General features: G+C 47.5%; 31 non-coding genes across 31 annotated transcripts; all 31 read left to right on the top strand.

Moving 5' to 3' along the window:
- The first annotated feature begins 9 nt into the window (after window positions 1–9).
- Window positions 10–128, top strand: TRNAL-CAA (transfer RNA leucine (anticodon CAA)). The gene is made up of 2 exons: window positions 10–47; window positions 83–128. It is a non-coding gene; the product is annotated as a tRNA-Leu (tRNA).
- Window positions 129–558: 430 nt separating this feature from the next.
- Window positions 559–677, top strand: TRNAL-CAA (transfer RNA leucine (anticodon CAA)). The gene is made up of 2 exons: window positions 559–596; window positions 632–677. It is a non-coding gene; the product is annotated as a tRNA-Leu (tRNA).
- Window positions 678–739: 62 nt separating this feature from the next.
- TRNAL-UAA (transfer RNA leucine (anticodon UAA)) lies at window positions 740–858 on the top strand. The gene is made up of 2 exons: window positions 740–777; window positions 813–858. It is a non-coding gene; the product is annotated as a tRNA-Leu (tRNA).
- Window positions 859–919: 61 nt separating this feature from the next.
- TRNAL-CAA (transfer RNA leucine (anticodon CAA)) lies at window positions 920–1,038 on the top strand. The gene is made up of 2 exons: window positions 920–957; window positions 993–1,038. It is a non-coding gene; the product is annotated as a tRNA-Leu (tRNA).
- Window positions 1,039–1,102: 64 nt separating this feature from the next.
- On the top strand, window positions 1,103–1,221 carry TRNAL-CAA (transfer RNA leucine (anticodon CAA)). The gene is made up of 2 exons: window positions 1,103–1,140; window positions 1,176–1,221. It is a non-coding gene; the product is annotated as a tRNA-Leu (tRNA).
- A 428-nt stretch (window positions 1,222–1,649) lies between these two features.
- On the top strand, window positions 1,650–1,768 carry TRNAL-UAA (transfer RNA leucine (anticodon UAA)). Its single transcript has 2 exons — window positions 1,650–1,687; window positions 1,723–1,768. It is a non-coding gene; the product is annotated as a tRNA-Leu (tRNA).
- Window positions 1,769–1,835: 67 nt separating this feature from the next.
- Window positions 1,836–1,954, top strand: TRNAL-CAA (transfer RNA leucine (anticodon CAA)). Its single transcript has 2 exons — window positions 1,836–1,873; window positions 1,909–1,954. It is a non-coding gene; the product is annotated as a tRNA-Leu (tRNA).
- Window positions 1,955–3,662: 1,708 nt separating this feature from the next.
- On the top strand, window positions 3,663–3,781 carry TRNAL-CAA (transfer RNA leucine (anticodon CAA)). Its single transcript has 2 exons — window positions 3,663–3,700; window positions 3,736–3,781. It is a non-coding gene; the product is annotated as a tRNA-Leu (tRNA).
- A 248-nt stretch (window positions 3,782–4,029) lies between these two features.
- On the top strand, window positions 4,030–4,148 carry TRNAL-CAA (transfer RNA leucine (anticodon CAA)). The gene is made up of 2 exons: window positions 4,030–4,067; window positions 4,103–4,148. It is a non-coding gene; the product is annotated as a tRNA-Leu (tRNA).
- A 64-nt stretch (window positions 4,149–4,212) lies between these two features.
- On the top strand, window positions 4,213–4,331 carry TRNAL-CAA (transfer RNA leucine (anticodon CAA)). Its single transcript has 2 exons — window positions 4,213–4,250; window positions 4,286–4,331. It is a non-coding gene; the product is annotated as a tRNA-Leu (tRNA).
- A 430-nt stretch (window positions 4,332–4,761) lies between these two features.
- On the top strand, window positions 4,762–4,880 carry TRNAL-CAA (transfer RNA leucine (anticodon CAA)). Its single transcript has 2 exons — window positions 4,762–4,799; window positions 4,835–4,880. It is a non-coding gene; the product is annotated as a tRNA-Leu (tRNA).
- A 62-nt stretch (window positions 4,881–4,942) lies between these two features.
- On the top strand, window positions 4,943–5,061 carry TRNAL-UAA (transfer RNA leucine (anticodon UAA)). Its single transcript has 2 exons — window positions 4,943–4,980; window positions 5,016–5,061. It is a non-coding gene; the product is annotated as a tRNA-Leu (tRNA).
- Window positions 5,062–5,122: 61 nt separating this feature from the next.
- TRNAL-CAA (transfer RNA leucine (anticodon CAA)) lies at window positions 5,123–5,241 on the top strand. The gene is made up of 2 exons: window positions 5,123–5,160; window positions 5,196–5,241. It is a non-coding gene; the product is annotated as a tRNA-Leu (tRNA).
- Window positions 5,242–5,305: 64 nt separating this feature from the next.
- TRNAL-CAA (transfer RNA leucine (anticodon CAA)) lies at window positions 5,306–5,424 on the top strand. Its single transcript has 2 exons — window positions 5,306–5,343; window positions 5,379–5,424. It is a non-coding gene; the product is annotated as a tRNA-Leu (tRNA).
- A 428-nt stretch (window positions 5,425–5,852) lies between these two features.
- On the top strand, window positions 5,853–5,971 carry TRNAL-UAA (transfer RNA leucine (anticodon UAA)). Its single transcript has 2 exons — window positions 5,853–5,890; window positions 5,926–5,971. It is a non-coding gene; the product is annotated as a tRNA-Leu (tRNA).
- Window positions 5,972–6,039: 68 nt separating this feature from the next.
- Window positions 6,040–6,158, top strand: TRNAL-CAA (transfer RNA leucine (anticodon CAA)). Its single transcript has 2 exons — window positions 6,040–6,077; window positions 6,113–6,158. It is a non-coding gene; the product is annotated as a tRNA-Leu (tRNA).
- Window positions 6,159–6,222: 64 nt separating this feature from the next.
- TRNAL-CAA (transfer RNA leucine (anticodon CAA)) lies at window positions 6,223–6,341 on the top strand. The gene is made up of 2 exons: window positions 6,223–6,260; window positions 6,296–6,341. It is a non-coding gene; the product is annotated as a tRNA-Leu (tRNA).
- A 430-nt stretch (window positions 6,342–6,771) lies between these two features.
- TRNAL-CAA (transfer RNA leucine (anticodon CAA)) lies at window positions 6,772–6,890 on the top strand. The gene is made up of 2 exons: window positions 6,772–6,809; window positions 6,845–6,890. It is a non-coding gene; the product is annotated as a tRNA-Leu (tRNA).
- A 62-nt stretch (window positions 6,891–6,952) lies between these two features.
- TRNAL-UAA (transfer RNA leucine (anticodon UAA)) lies at window positions 6,953–7,071 on the top strand. Its single transcript has 2 exons — window positions 6,953–6,990; window positions 7,026–7,071. It is a non-coding gene; the product is annotated as a tRNA-Leu (tRNA).
- A 61-nt stretch (window positions 7,072–7,132) lies between these two features.
- Window positions 7,133–7,251, top strand: TRNAL-CAA (transfer RNA leucine (anticodon CAA)). The gene is made up of 2 exons: window positions 7,133–7,170; window positions 7,206–7,251. It is a non-coding gene; the product is annotated as a tRNA-Leu (tRNA).
- Window positions 7,252–7,315: 64 nt separating this feature from the next.
- Window positions 7,316–7,434, top strand: TRNAL-CAA (transfer RNA leucine (anticodon CAA)). The gene is made up of 2 exons: window positions 7,316–7,353; window positions 7,389–7,434. It is a non-coding gene; the product is annotated as a tRNA-Leu (tRNA).
- Window positions 7,435–7,862: 428 nt separating this feature from the next.
- TRNAL-UAA (transfer RNA leucine (anticodon UAA)) lies at window positions 7,863–7,981 on the top strand. The gene is made up of 2 exons: window positions 7,863–7,900; window positions 7,936–7,981. It is a non-coding gene; the product is annotated as a tRNA-Leu (tRNA).
- A 68-nt stretch (window positions 7,982–8,049) lies between these two features.
- On the top strand, window positions 8,050–8,168 carry TRNAL-CAA (transfer RNA leucine (anticodon CAA)). Its single transcript has 2 exons — window positions 8,050–8,087; window positions 8,123–8,168. It is a non-coding gene; the product is annotated as a tRNA-Leu (tRNA).
- A 611-nt stretch (window positions 8,169–8,779) lies between these two features.
- Window positions 8,780–8,898, top strand: TRNAL-CAA (transfer RNA leucine (anticodon CAA)). Its single transcript has 2 exons — window positions 8,780–8,817; window positions 8,853–8,898. It is a non-coding gene; the product is annotated as a tRNA-Leu (tRNA).
- A 978-nt stretch (window positions 8,899–9,876) lies between these two features.
- Window positions 9,877–9,995, top strand: TRNAL-CAA (transfer RNA leucine (anticodon CAA)). Its single transcript has 2 exons — window positions 9,877–9,914; window positions 9,950–9,995. It is a non-coding gene; the product is annotated as a tRNA-Leu (tRNA).
- Window positions 9,996–10,242: 247 nt separating this feature from the next.
- On the top strand, window positions 10,243–10,361 carry TRNAL-CAA (transfer RNA leucine (anticodon CAA)). Its single transcript has 2 exons — window positions 10,243–10,280; window positions 10,316–10,361. It is a non-coding gene; the product is annotated as a tRNA-Leu (tRNA).
- A 612-nt stretch (window positions 10,362–10,973) lies between these two features.
- On the top strand, window positions 10,974–11,092 carry TRNAL-CAA (transfer RNA leucine (anticodon CAA)). Its single transcript has 2 exons — window positions 10,974–11,011; window positions 11,047–11,092. It is a non-coding gene; the product is annotated as a tRNA-Leu (tRNA).
- A 62-nt stretch (window positions 11,093–11,154) lies between these two features.
- TRNAL-UAA (transfer RNA leucine (anticodon UAA)) lies at window positions 11,155–11,273 on the top strand. Its single transcript has 2 exons — window positions 11,155–11,192; window positions 11,228–11,273. It is a non-coding gene; the product is annotated as a tRNA-Leu (tRNA).
- A 608-nt stretch (window positions 11,274–11,881) lies between these two features.
- On the top strand, window positions 11,882–12,000 carry TRNAL-CAA (transfer RNA leucine (anticodon CAA)). The gene is made up of 2 exons: window positions 11,882–11,919; window positions 11,955–12,000. It is a non-coding gene; the product is annotated as a tRNA-Leu (tRNA).
- A 430-nt stretch (window positions 12,001–12,430) lies between these two features.
- Window positions 12,431–12,549, top strand: TRNAL-UAA (transfer RNA leucine (anticodon UAA)). The gene is made up of 2 exons: window positions 12,431–12,468; window positions 12,504–12,549. It is a non-coding gene; the product is annotated as a tRNA-Leu (tRNA).
- Window positions 12,550–12,978: 429 nt separating this feature from the next.
- TRNAL-CAA (transfer RNA leucine (anticodon CAA)) lies at window positions 12,979–13,097 on the top strand. The gene is made up of 2 exons: window positions 12,979–13,016; window positions 13,052–13,097. It is a non-coding gene; the product is annotated as a tRNA-Leu (tRNA).
- Window positions 13,098–13,317: the final 220 nt, after the last annotated feature.

The following is a 13,317-nucleotide window of genomic DNA, read 5'->3' as shown; positions in this document are numbered from 1 at the left end:
ATATATTTTGTCCGAGTGGCCGAGTGGTCTAAGGCGCCAGACTCAAGAGAAACCTTGCTCAGTGATAGGGGTTGAACAAGGCTTCTGGTCTAGGTGTGTGGGCGTGGGTTCAAATCCCACTTCAGACAAACTTTTTTTTACTTTACTACGAGCATAAAGTCAGTGTCATCTTTTGCTGGGGCTAATATATTGTATCAGAATGGCCGAGTGGTCTAAGGCGCTAGACTCAAGGGAAACCTTGCCCAGTGATACGAGTTGAACGAGGCTTCTGGTCCACGTATGTGTGCGTGGGTTTGAACCCCTCTTCTGACAAACTTTTTTTTACTTCACTAACAGAACAAAGTCAGCGTCTCCTTTTGCTGGGGCTGACATATCGTATAAGAATGGCCGAGTGGTGTAAGGCGCCAGACTGAAGGGAAACCTTGCCCGGTGATGCGAGTTGAACGAGGCCTCTGGTCCACGTATGTGTGCGTGGCTTCGAATCTCACTTCTGTCAATTTTTTTTAATTTACTACCAGCACAAAGTCAGTGTCTCGTTTTGCTGGGCTGAAATATTGTGTCAGAATGGCCGAGTGGTCGAAGGTGCTTGACTCAAGGGAAACCTTGCCCAGTCATACGAGATGAACGAGGCTTCTGGTCCACGTATGTGTGCGTGGGTTCGAATCCCACTTCTGACAAAAGTTTTTAATCTACTACCAGAAGAAAGTCAGTGTCTCCTTTTGCTGGGCTGAAATATCGTGTCAGAATGGCCGAGTGGTCCAAGGCGCCAGACTTAAGGGAAACATTACCCGGTGATACGGGTTAAACGAGGCCTTTGGTCCACGTATGTGGACGTGGGTTCGAATCCCACTTCTGACAATCTTTTTTACTTTACTACCAGCATAAAGTCAGTGTTTTTTTGCTGAGGCTGAAATATCGTGTCAGAATGGCCGAGTGGTCTAAGGCTCCAGACTCAAGCGAAACCTTGCCCAGTGATACAGGTTGAACGAGGCTTCTGGTCCACGTATGTGGGCGTGGGTTCGAATCGCACTTCTGACAAACTTTTTTTTACTTTACTACCAGAACAATGTCAGTGTCTTCTTTTGCTGGGCTGATATATTTTGTCTGAATGGCCGAGTGGTCTAAGGCGCCAGACTCAAGGGAAACCTTGCCCAATGATACGGGTTGAACGATTCTTCTGGTCCACGTATGAGGGCGTGGGTTCGAATCCCACTTCTGACAAACTTTTTTTACTTTACTACCGGCACGAAGGCAGTGTCTTCTTTTGCTGGGGCTGATATATCGTGTCAGAATGGCCGAGGGGTCTAAGGCCCCAGACTCAAGGGAAACCTTGCCCAGTGATAGGGGTTGAACGAGGCTTCTGGTCCACGTATGCGGGCGTGGGTTCGAATCCCTCTTCAGACAAACTTTTTTTACTTCACTAACAGAACAAAGTCAATGTCTCCTTTTGCTAGGGCTGACATATCGTATCAGAATGGCCGAGTGGTCTAAGACGCCAGACTGAAGGGAAACCTTGCCCAGTGATACGGGTTGAACGAGGCTTCTGGTCCACGTATGTGGGTGTGGGTTTGAATCCCACTTCTGACAAAATTTTTTAATCTACTACCAGAAGAAAGTCAGTGTCTTCTTTTGCTGGGCTGAAATATCGTGTCAGAATGGCCGAGTGGTCCAAGGCACCAGACTTAAAGGAAACCTTTCCCAGTGATACGGGTTGAACGAGGCTTCTGGTCTACCTATGTGGGCGTGGGTTAAAATCCCACTTCTGAGAAGTTCTTTTTTTTACTTTACTACCAGCACAATGTCAGTGTCTTCTTTTGCTGGGGCTGAAATATCGTGTCAGAATGGTCGAGTGGTCTAAGGCTCCAGACTCAAGGGAAACCTTGCCCAGTGATACGGGTTGAACGAGGCTTCTGGTCCACGTATGTGTGCGTGGGTTCGAATCCCACTTCTGACAAACTTTTTTTACTTTACTACCAGCACGAAGTCAGTGTCTTCTTTTGTTGGGGCTGATATATCGTGTCAGAATGGCCGAGTGGTCTAAGGCGCCTGACTCAAGGAAAACCTTGCCCTGTGATACGGGTTCAACGAGGCTTCTGGTCTAGGTGTGTGGGCGGGATTCAAATCCCACTTCAGACAAACTTTTTTTTACTTTACTACGAGCATAAAGTCAGTGTCATCTTCTGCTGGGGCTGATATATCGTATCAGAATGGCCGAGTGGTCTAAGGCGCCAGACTCAAGGGAAACCTTGCCCAGTGATACGAGTTGAACGAAGATTCTGGTCCACGTATGTGTGCGTGGGTTCGAACCCCTTTTCTGACAAACTTTTTTTACTTCACTAACAGAACAAAGTCAGCGTCTCCTTTTGCTGGGGCTGACATATCGTATCAGAATGGCCGAGTGGTGTAAGGCGCCAGACTGAAGGGAAACCTTGCCCGGTGATGCGAGTTGAACGAGACCTCTGGTCCACGTATGTGTGCGTGGGTTCGAATCTCACTTCTGTCAATTTTTTTTAATTTACTACCAGCACAAAGTCAGTATCTCCTTTTGCTGAGATGAAATATTGTGTCAGAATGGCCGAGTGGTCGAAGGTGCTAGACTCAAGGGAAACCTTGCCCAGTCATACGAGTTGAACGAGGCTTCTGGTCCACGTATGTGTGCGTGGGTTCAAATACCACTTCTGACAAACTTTTTTTACTTTACTACCAGAACAAAGTCAGTGTCTTCCTTTGCTGCAGCTTACATATCGTGTCAGAACGGCCGAGTTGTCTAAGGCACCAGACTTGAGGGAAACATTGCCCGGTGATACCGGTTAAACGAGGCCTTTGGTCGACGTATGTGGACGTGGGTTCGAATCCCACTTCTGACAATCTTTTTTTACTTTACTACCAGCATAAAGTCAGTGTTTTTTTGCTGGGGCTGATATATTGTGTCAGCATGGCCGAGTGGTCGAAGGCGCCAGACTTAAGGGAAACCTTGCCCAGTCATACGGGTTGAACGAGGCTTCTGGTCTACGTATGCGGGCGTGGGTTGAAATCCCACTTCTGAGAAGCTCTTTTTTTACTTTACTACCAGCACAAAGTCAGTGTCTCCTTTTGCTAAGGCTGAAATATCGTGCCAGAATTGCCGAGTGGTCGAAGGCGCCAGACTTAAGGGAAACCTTGCCCAGTGATACGGATTGAACGAGGCTTCTGGTCCACGTATGTGGGTGTGGGTTTGAATCTCACTTCTGACAAAAATTTTTAATCTACTACCAGAAGAAAGTCAGTGTCTCCTTTTGCTGGGCTGAAATATCGTGTCAGAATGGCCGAGTGGTCCAAGGCACCAGACTCAAGGGAAACCTTGCGCAAAGATACGGGTTGAACGAGGCTTCTGGTCCACGTATGTGGGCGTGGGTGTGAATTCCACTTCTGACAAACTTTTTTTATTTAGTACAAGAACGAAGCCAGTGTCTCCTTTGGTTAGGACTAAAATATCATGTCAGAATGGCCGAGTGGTCCAAGGCGCCAGACTTAAGGGAAACCTTGCCCAGTGAAACGGGTTTAACGAGGCTTCTGGTCTACGTTTAGGGCGTCGGTTGAAATCCCACTTCTGAGAAGCTCTTTTCTTTACTTTACTACCAGCACAAAGTCAGTGTCTCCTTTTGCTGGGGCTGAAATATCGTGTCAGAATGGCCGAGTGGTCTAAGGCTTCAGACTCAAGCGAAACCTTGCCCTGTGATACGGGTTGAACGAGGCTTCTGGTCCACGTATGTGGGCGTGGGTTCGAATCCCACATCTGACAAACTTTTTTTTTACTTTACTACCAGAACAATCTCAGTGTCTCCTTTTGCTGGGCTGATATATTTTGTCCGAATGGCCGAGTGGTCTAAGGCGCCAGACTCAAGGGAAACCTTGCGCAGTGATACGGGTTGAACGAGGCTTCTGGTCCACGTATGTGGGCGTGGGTGTGAATCCCACTTCTGACAAACTTTTTTTATTTTAGTACAACAACAAAGCCAGTGTCTTCTTTGGTTAGGACTAAAATATCGTGTCAGAATGGCCGAGTGGTCTAAGGCTCCAGACTCAAGCGAAACCTTGCCCGGTGATACTGGTTGAACGAGGCTTCTGGTCCACGTATGTGGGCGTGGGTTCGAATCCCACTTCTGACAAACTTTTTTTTACTTTACTACCAGAACAATGTCAGTGTCTCCTTTTGCTGGGCTGATATATTTTGTCTGAGTGGCCGAGTGGTCTAAGGCGCCAGACTCAAGAGAAACCTTGCTCAGTGATAGGGGTTGAACAAGGCTTCTGGTCTAGGTGTGTGGGCGTGGGTTCAAATCCCACTTCAGACAAACTTTTTTTTACTTTACTACGAGCATAAAGTCAGTGTCATCTTTTGCTGGGGCTAATATATTGTATCAGAATGGTCGAGTGGTCTAAGGCGCTAGACTCAAGGGAAACCTTGCCCAGTGATACGAGTTGAACGAGGCTTCTGGTCCACGTATGTGTGCGTGGGTTTGAACCCCTCTTCTGACAAACTTTTTTTTACTTCACTAACAGAACAAAGTCAGCGTCTCCTTTTGCTGGGGCTGACATATCGTATAAGAATGGCCGAGTGGTGTAAGGCGCCAGACTGAAGGGAAACCTTGCCCGGTGATGCGAGTTGAACGAGGCCTCTGGTCCACGTATGTGTGCGTGGCTTCGAATCTCACTTCTGTCAATTTTTTTTAATTTACTACCAGCACAAAGTCAGTGTCTCGTTTTGCTGGGCTGAAATATTGTGTCAGAATGGCCGAGTGGTCGAAGGTGCTTGACTCAAGGGAAACCTTGCCCAGTCATACGAGATGAACGAGGCTTCTGGTCCACGTATGTGTGCGTGGGTTCGAATCCCACTTCTGACAAAAGTTTTTAATCTACTACCAGAAGAAAGTCAGTGTCTCCTTTTGCTGGGCTGAAATATCGTGTCAGAATGGCCGAGTGGTCCAAGGCGCCAGACTTAAGGGAAACATTACCCGGTGATACGGGTTAAACGAGGCCTTTGGTCCACGTATGTGGACGTGGGTTTGAATCCCACTTCTGACAATCTTTTTTACTTTACTACCAGCATAAAGTCAGTGTTTTTTTGCTGAGGCTGAAATATCGTGTCAGAATGGCCGAGTGGTCTAAGGCTCCAGACTCAAGCGAAACCTTGCCCAGTGATACAGGTTGAACGAGGCTTCTGGTCCACGTATGTGGGCGTGGGTTCGAATCGCACTTCTGACAAACTTTTTTTTACTTTACCACCAGAACAATGTCAGTGTCTTCTTTTGCTGGGCTGATATATTTTGTCTGAATGGCCGAGTGGTCTAAGGCGCCAGACTCAAGGGAAACCTTGCCCAATGATACGGGTTGAACGATTCTTCTGGTCCACGTATGAGGGCGTGGGTTCGAATCCCACTTCTGACAAACTTTTTTTACTTTACTACCGGCACGAAGGCAGTGTCTTCTTTTGCTGGGGCTGATATATCGTGTCAGAATGGCCGAGTGGTCTAAGGCCCCAGACTCAAGGGAAACCTTGCCCAGTGATAGGGGTTGAACGAGGCTTCTGGTCCACGTATGTGGGCGTGGGTTCGAATCCCTCTTCAGACAAACTTTTTTTACTTCACTAACAGAACAAAGTCAATGTCTCCTTTTGCTGGGGCTGATATATCGTATCAGAATGGCCGAGTGGTCTAAGACGCCAGACTGAAGGGAAACCTTGCCCAGTGATACGGGTTGAACGAGGCTTCTGGTCCACGTATGTGGGTGTGGGTTTGAATCCCACTTCTGACAAAATTTTTTAATCTACTACCAGAAGAAAGTCAGTGTCTTCTTTTGCTGGGCTGAAATATCGTGTCAGAATGGCCGAGTGGTCCAAGGCACCAGACTTAAAGGAAACCTTTCCCAGTGATACGGGTTGAACGAGGCTTCTGGTCTACCTATGTGGGCGTGGGTTAAAATCCCACTTCTGAGAAGTTCTTTTTTTTTACTTTACTACCAGCACAATGTCAGTGTCGTCTTTTGCTGGGGCTGAAATATCGTGTCAGAATGGTCGAGTGGTCTAAGGCTCCAGACTCAAGGGAAACCTTGCCCAGTGATACGGGTTGAACGAGGCTTCTGGTCCACGTATGTGGGCGTGGGTTCGAATCCCACTTCTGACAAACTTTTTTTTACTTTACTACCAGAACAATGTCAGTGTCTCCTTTTGCTGGGCTGATATATTTTGTCTGAGTGGCCGAGTGGTCTAAGGCGCCAGACTCAAGAGAAACCTTGCTCAGTGATAGGGGTTGAACAAGGCTTCTGGTCTAGGTGTGTGGGCGTGGGTTCAAATCCCACTTCAGACAAACTTTTTTTTACTTTACTACGAGCATAAAGTCAGTGTCATCTTTTGCTGGGGCTAATATATTGTATCAGAATGGCCGAGTGGTCTAAGGAGCTAGACTCAAGGGAAACCTTGCCCAGTGATACGAGTTGAACGAGGCTTCTGGTCCACGTATGTGTGCGTGGGTTTGAACCCCTCTTCTGACAAACTTTTTTTTACTTCACTAACAGAACAAAGTCAGCGTCTCCTTTTGCTGGGGCTGACATATCGTATAAGAATGGCCGAGTGGTGTAAGGCGCCAGACTGAAGGGAAACCTTGCCCGGTGATGCGAGTTGAACGAGGCCTCTGGTCCACGTATGTGTGCGTGGCTTCGAATCTCACTTCTGTCAATTTTTTTTAATTTACTACCAGCACAAAGTCAGTGTCTCGTTTTGCTGGGCTGAAATATTGTGTCAGAATGGCCGAGTGGTCGAAGGTGCTTGACTCAAGGGAAACCTTGCCCAGTCATACGAGATGAACGAGGCTTCTGGTCCACGTATGTGTGCGTGGGTTCGAATCCCACTTCTGACAAAAGTTTTTAATCTACTACCAGAAGAAAGTCAGTGTCTCCTTTTGCTGGGCTGAAATATCGTGTCAGAATGGCCGAGTGGTCCAAGGCGCCAGACTTAAGGGAAACATTACCCGGTGATACGGGTTAAACGAGGCCTTTGGTCCACGTATGTGGACGTGGGTTCGAATCCCACTTCTGACAATCTTTTTTACTTTACTACCAGCATAAAGTCAGTGTTTTTTTGCTGAGGCTGAAATATCGTGTCAGAATGGCCGAGTGGTCTAAGGCTCCAGACTCAAGCGAAACCTTGCCCAGTGATACAGGTTGAACGAGGCTTCTGGTCCACGTATGTGGGCGTGGGTTCGAATCGCACTTCTGACAAACTTTTTTTTACTTTACCACCAGAACAATGTCAGTGTCTTCTTTTGCTGGGCTGATATATTTTGTCTGAATGGCCGAGTGGTCTAAGGCGCCAGACTCAAGGGAAACCTTGCCCAATGATACGGGTTGAACGATTCTTCTGGTCCACGTATGAGGGCGTTGGTTCGAATCCCACTTCTGACAAACTTTTTTTACTTTACTACCGGCACGAAGGCAGTGTCTTCTTTTGCTGGGGCTGATATATCGTGTCAGAATGGCCGAGTGGTCTAAGGCCCCAGACTCAAGGGAAACCTTGCCCAGTGATAGGGGTTGAACGAGGCTTCTGGTCCACGTATGTGGGCGTGGGTTCGAATCCCTCTTCAGACAAACTTTTTTTACTTCACTAACAGAACAAAGTCAATGTCTCCTTTTGCTGGGGCTGATATATCGTATCAGAATGGCCGAGTGGTCTAAGACGCCAGACTGAAGGGAAACCTTGCCCAGTGATACGGGTTGAACGAGGCTTCTGGTCCACGTATGTGGGTGTGGGTTTGAATCCCACTTCTGACAAAATTTTTTAATCTACTACCAGAAGAAAGTCAGTGTCTTCTTTTGCTGGGCTGAAATATCGTGTCAGAATGGCCGAGTGGTCCAAGGCACCAGACTTAAAGGAAACCTTTCCCAGTGATACGGGTTGAACGAGGCTTCTGGTCTACCTATGTGGGCGTGGGTTAAAATCCCACTTCTGAGAAGTTCTTTTTTTTTACTTTACTACCAGCACAATGTCAGTGTCTTCTTTTGCTGGGGCTGAAATATCGTGTCAGAATGGTCGAGTGGTCTAAGGCTCCAGACTCAAGGGAAACCTTGCCCAGTGATACGGGTTGAACGAGGCTTCTGGTCCACGTATGTGTGCGTGGGTTCGAATCCCACTTCTGACAAACTTTTTTTACTTTACTACCAGCACGAAGTCAGTGTCTTCTTTTGATGGGGCTGATATATCGTGTCAGAATGGCCGAGTGGTCTAAGGCGCCAGACTCAAGGAAAACCTTGCCCTGTGATACGGGTTCAACGAGGCTTCTGGTCTAGGTGTGTGGGCGGGATTCAAATCCCACTTCAGACAAACTTTTTTTTACTTTACTACGAGCATAAAGTCAGTGTCATCTTCTGCTGGGGCTGATATATCGTATCAGAATGGCCGAGTGGTCTAAGGCGCCAGACTCAAGGGAAACCTTGCCCAGTGATACGAGTTGAACGAAGATTCTGGTCCACGTATGTGTGCGTGGGTTCGAACCCCTTTTCTGACAAACTTTTTTTACTTCACTAACAGAACAAAGTCAGCGTCTCCTTTTGCTGGGGCTGACATATCGTATCAGAATGGCCGAGTGGTGTAAGGCGCCAGACTGACGGGAAACCTTGCCCGGTGATGCGAGTTGAACTAGACCTCTGGTCCACGTATGTGTGCGTGGGTTCGAATCTCACTTCTGTCAATTTTTTTTAATTTACTACCAGCACAAAGTCAGTATCTCCTTTTGCTGGGCTGAAATATTGTGTCAGAATGGCCGAGTGGTCGAAGGTGCTAGACTCAAGGGAAACCTTGCCCAGTCATACGAGTTGAGCGAGGCTTCTGGTCCACGTATGTGTGCGTGGGTTCAAATCCCACTTCTGACAAACTTTTTTTACTTTACTACCAGAACAAAGTCAGTGTCTTCCTTTGCTGCAGTTTACATATCGTGTCAGAACGGCCGAGTTGTCTAAGGCACCAGACTTGAGGGAAACATTGCCCGGTGATACCGGTTAAACGAGGCCTTTGGTCGACGTATGTGGACGTGGGTTCGAATCCCACTTCTGACAATATTTTTTTACTTTACTACCAGCATAAAGTCAGTGTTTTTTTGCTGGGGCTGATATATTGTGTCAGCATGGCCGAGTGGTCGAAGGCGCCAGACTTAAGGGAAACCTTGCCCAGTCATACGGGTTGAACGAGGCTTCTGGTCTACGTATGCGGGCGTGGGTTGAAATCCCACTTCTGAGAAGCTCTTTTTTTACTTTACTACCAGCACAAAGTCAGTGTCTCCTTCTGCTAAGGCTGAAATATCGTGCCAGAATTGCCGAGTGGTCGAAGGCGCCAGACTTAAGGGAAACCTTGCCCAGTGATACGGATTGAACGAGGCTTCTGGTCCACGTATGTGGGTGTGGGTTTGAATCTCACTTCTGACAAAAATTTTTAATCTACTACCAGAAGAAAGTCAGTGTCTCCTTTTGCTGGGCTGAAATATCGTGTCAGAATGGCCGAGTGGTCCAAGGCACCAGACTCAAGGGAAACCTTGCGCAAAGATACGGGTTGAACGAGGCTTCTGGTCCACGTATGTAGGCGTGGGTGTGAATTCCACTTCTGACAAACTTTTTTTATTTAGTACAAGAACGAAGCCAGTGTCTCCTTTGGTTAGGACTAAAATATCATGTCAGAATGGCCGAGTGGTCCAAGGCGCCAGACTTAAGGGAAGCCTTGCCCAGTGAAACGGGTTTAACGAGGCTTCTGGTCTACGTTTAGGGCGTCGGTTGAAATCCCACTTCTGAGAAGCTCTTTTCTTTACTTTACTACCAGCACAAAGTCAGTGTCTCCTTTTGCTGGGGCTGAAATATCGTGTCAGAATGGCCAAGTGGTCTAAGGCTTCAGACTCAAGCGAAACCTTGCCCTGTGATACGGGTTGAACGAGGCTTCTGGTCCACGTATGTGGGCGTGGGTTCGAATCCCACATCTGACAAACTTTTTTTTTACTTTACTACCAGAACAATCTCAGTGTCTCCTTTTGCTGGGCTGATATATTTTGTCCGAATGGCCGAGTGGTCTAAGGCGCCAGACTCAAGGGAAACCTTGCGCAGTGATACGGGTTGAACGAGGCTTCTGGTCCACGTATGTGGGCGTGGGTGTGAATCCCACTTCTGACAAACTTTTTTTATTTATTACAACAACAAAGCCAGTGTCTTCTTTGGTTAGGACTAAAATATCGTGTCAGAATGGCCGAGTGGTCTAAGGCTCCAGACTCAAGCGAAACCTTGCCCGGTGATACTGGTTGAACGAGGCTTCTGGTCCACGTATGTGGGCGTGGGTTCGAATCCCACTTCTGACAAACTTTTTTTTACTTTACTACCAGAACAATGTCAGTGTCTCCTTTTGCTGGGCTGATATATTTTGTCCGAGTGGCCGAGTGGTCTAAGGCGCCAAACTCAAGAGAAACCTTGCTCAGTGATAGGGGTTGAACAAGGCTTCTGGTCTAGGTGTGTGGGCGTGGGTTCAAATCCCACTTCAGACAAACTTTTTTTTACTTTACTACGAGCATAAAGTCAGTGTCATCTTTTGCTGGGGCTAATATATTGTATCAGAATGGCCGAGTGGTCTAAGGCGCTAGACTCAAGGGAAACCTTGCCCAGTGATACGAGTTGAACGAGGCTTCTGGTCCACGTATGTGTGCGTGGGTTTGAACCCCTCTTCTGACAAACTTTTTTTACTTCACTAACAGAACAAAGTCAGCGTCTCCTTTTGCTGGGGCTGACATATCGTATAAGAATGGCCGAGTGGTGTAAGGCGCCAGACTGAAGGGAAACCTTGCCCGGTGATGCGAGTTGAACGAGGCCTCTGGTCCACGTATGTGTGCGTGGCTTCGAATCTCACTTCTGTCAATTTTTTTTAATTTACTACCAGCACAAAGTCAGTGTCTCGTTTTGCTGGGCTGAAATATTGTGTCAGAATGGCCGAGTGGTCGAAGGTGCTTGACTCAAGGGAAACCTTGCCCAGTCATACGAGATGAACGAGGCTTCTGGTCCACGTATGTGTGCGTGGGTTCGAATCCCACTTCTGACAAAAGTTTTTAATCCACTACCAGAAGAAAGTCAGTGTCTCCTTTTGCTGGGCTGAAATATCGTGTCAGAATGGCCGAGTCGTCCAAGGCGCCAGACTTAAGGGAAACATTACCCGGTGATACGGGTTAAACGAGGCCTTTGGTCCACGTATGTGGACGTGGGTTCGAATCCCACTTCTGACAATCTTTTTTACTTTACTACCAGCATAAAGTCAGTGTTTTTTTGCTGAGGCTGAAATATCGTGTCAGAATGGCCGAGTGGTCTAAGGCGCCAGACTCAAGGAAAACCTTGCCCTGTGATACGGGTTCAACGAGGCTTCTGGTCTAGGTGTGTGGGCGGGATTCAAATCCCACTTCAGACAAACTTTTTTTTACTTTACTACGAGCATAAAGTCAGTGTCATCTTCTGCTGGGGCTGATATATCGTATCAGAATGGCCGAGTGGTCTAAGGCGCCAGACTCAAGGGAAACCTTGCCCAGTGATACGAGTTGAACGAAGATTCTGGTCCACGTATGTGTGCGTGGGTTCGAACCCCTTTTCTGACAAACTTTTTTTACTTCACTAACAGAACAAAGTCAGCGTCTCCTTTTGCTGGGGCTGACATATCGTATCAGAATGGCCGAGTGGTGTAAGGCGCCAGACTGAAGGGAAACCTTGCCCGGTGATGCGAGTTGAACGAGACCTCTGGTCCACGTATGTGTGCGTGGGTTCGAATCTCACTTCTGTCAATTTTTTTTAATTTACTACCAGCACAAAGTCAGTATCTCCTTTTGCTGGGGTGAAATATTGTGTCAGAATGGCCGAGTGGTTGAAGGTGCTAGACTCAAGGGAAACCTTGCCCAGTCATACGAGTTGAACGAGGCTTCTGGTCCACGTATGTGTGCGTGGGTTCAAATCCCACTTCTGACAAACTTTTTTTACTTTACTACCAGAACAAAGTCAGTGTCTTCCTTTGCTGCAGCTTACATATCGTGTCAGAACGGCTGAGTTGTCTAAGGCACCAGACTTGAGGGAAACATTGCCCGGTGATACCGGTTAAACGAGGCCTTTGGTCGACGTATGTGGACGTGGGTTCGAATCCCACTTCTGACAATCTTTTTTTACTTTACTACCAGCATAAAGTCAGTGTTTTTTTGCTGGGGCTGATATATTGTGTCAGCATGGCCGAGTGGTCGAAGGCGCCAGACTTAAGGGAAAACTTGCCCAGTCATACGGGTTGAACGAGGCTTCTGGTCTACGTATGCGGGCGTGGGTTGAAATCCCACTTCTGAGAAGCTCTTTTTTTACTTTACTACCAGCACAAAGTCAGTGTCTCCTTCTGCTAAGGCTGAAATATCGTGCCAGAATTGCCGAGTGGTCGAAGGCGCCAGACTTAAGGGAAACCTTGCCCAGTGATACGGATTGAACGAGGCTTCTGGTCCACGTATGTGGGTGTGGGTTTGAATCCCACTTCTGACAAAAATTTTTAATCTACTACCAGAAGAAAGTCAGTGTCTCCTTTTGCTGGGCTGAAATATCGTGTCAGAATGGCCGAGTGGTCCAAGGCAACAGACTCAAGGGAAACCTTGCGCAAAGATACGGGTTGAACGAGGCTTCTGGTCCACGTATGTGGGCGTGGGTGTGAATTCCACTTCTGACAAACTTTTTTTATTTAGTACAAGAACGAAGCCAGTGTCTCCTTTGGTTACGACTAAAATATCATGTCAGAATGGCCGAGTGGTCCAAGGCGCCAGACTTAAGGGAAATCTTGCCCAGTGAAACGGGTTTAACGAGGCTTCTGGTCTACGTTTAGGGCGTCGGTTGAAATCCCACTTCTGAGAAGCTCTTTTCTTTACTTTACTACCAGCACATAGTCAGTGTCTCCTTTTGCTGGGGCTGAAATATCGTGTCAGAATGGCCGAGTGGTCTAAGGCTTCAGACTCAAGCGAAACCTTGCCCTGTGATACGGGTTGAACGAGGCTTCTGGTCCACGTATGTGGGCGTGGGTTCGAATCCCACATCTGACAAACTTTTTTTTACTTTACTACCAGAACAATCTCAGTGTCTCCTTTTTCTGGGCTGATATATTTTGTCCGAATGGCCGAGTGGTCTAAGGCGCCAGACTCAAGGGAAACCTTGCGCAGTGATACGGGTTGAACGAGGCTTCTGGTCCACGTATGTGGGCGTGGGTGTGAATCCCACTTCTGACAAACTTTTTTTATTTTAGTACAACAACAAAGCCAGTGT

The sequence above is a fragment of the Rhipicephalus microplus genome, chromosome 2 (genome assembly GCF_043290135.1).
Source record: "Rhipicephalus microplus isolate Deutch F79 chromosome 2, USDA_Rmic, whole genome shotgun sequence".
Lineage (NCBI taxonomy): Eukaryota > Metazoa > Arthropoda > Arachnida > Ixodida > Ixodidae > Rhipicephalus > Rhipicephalus microplus.
The sequence above is the reverse complement of the archived record's forward strand: the minus strand, read 5'-3'. Positions and strand labels throughout refer to the sequence as shown.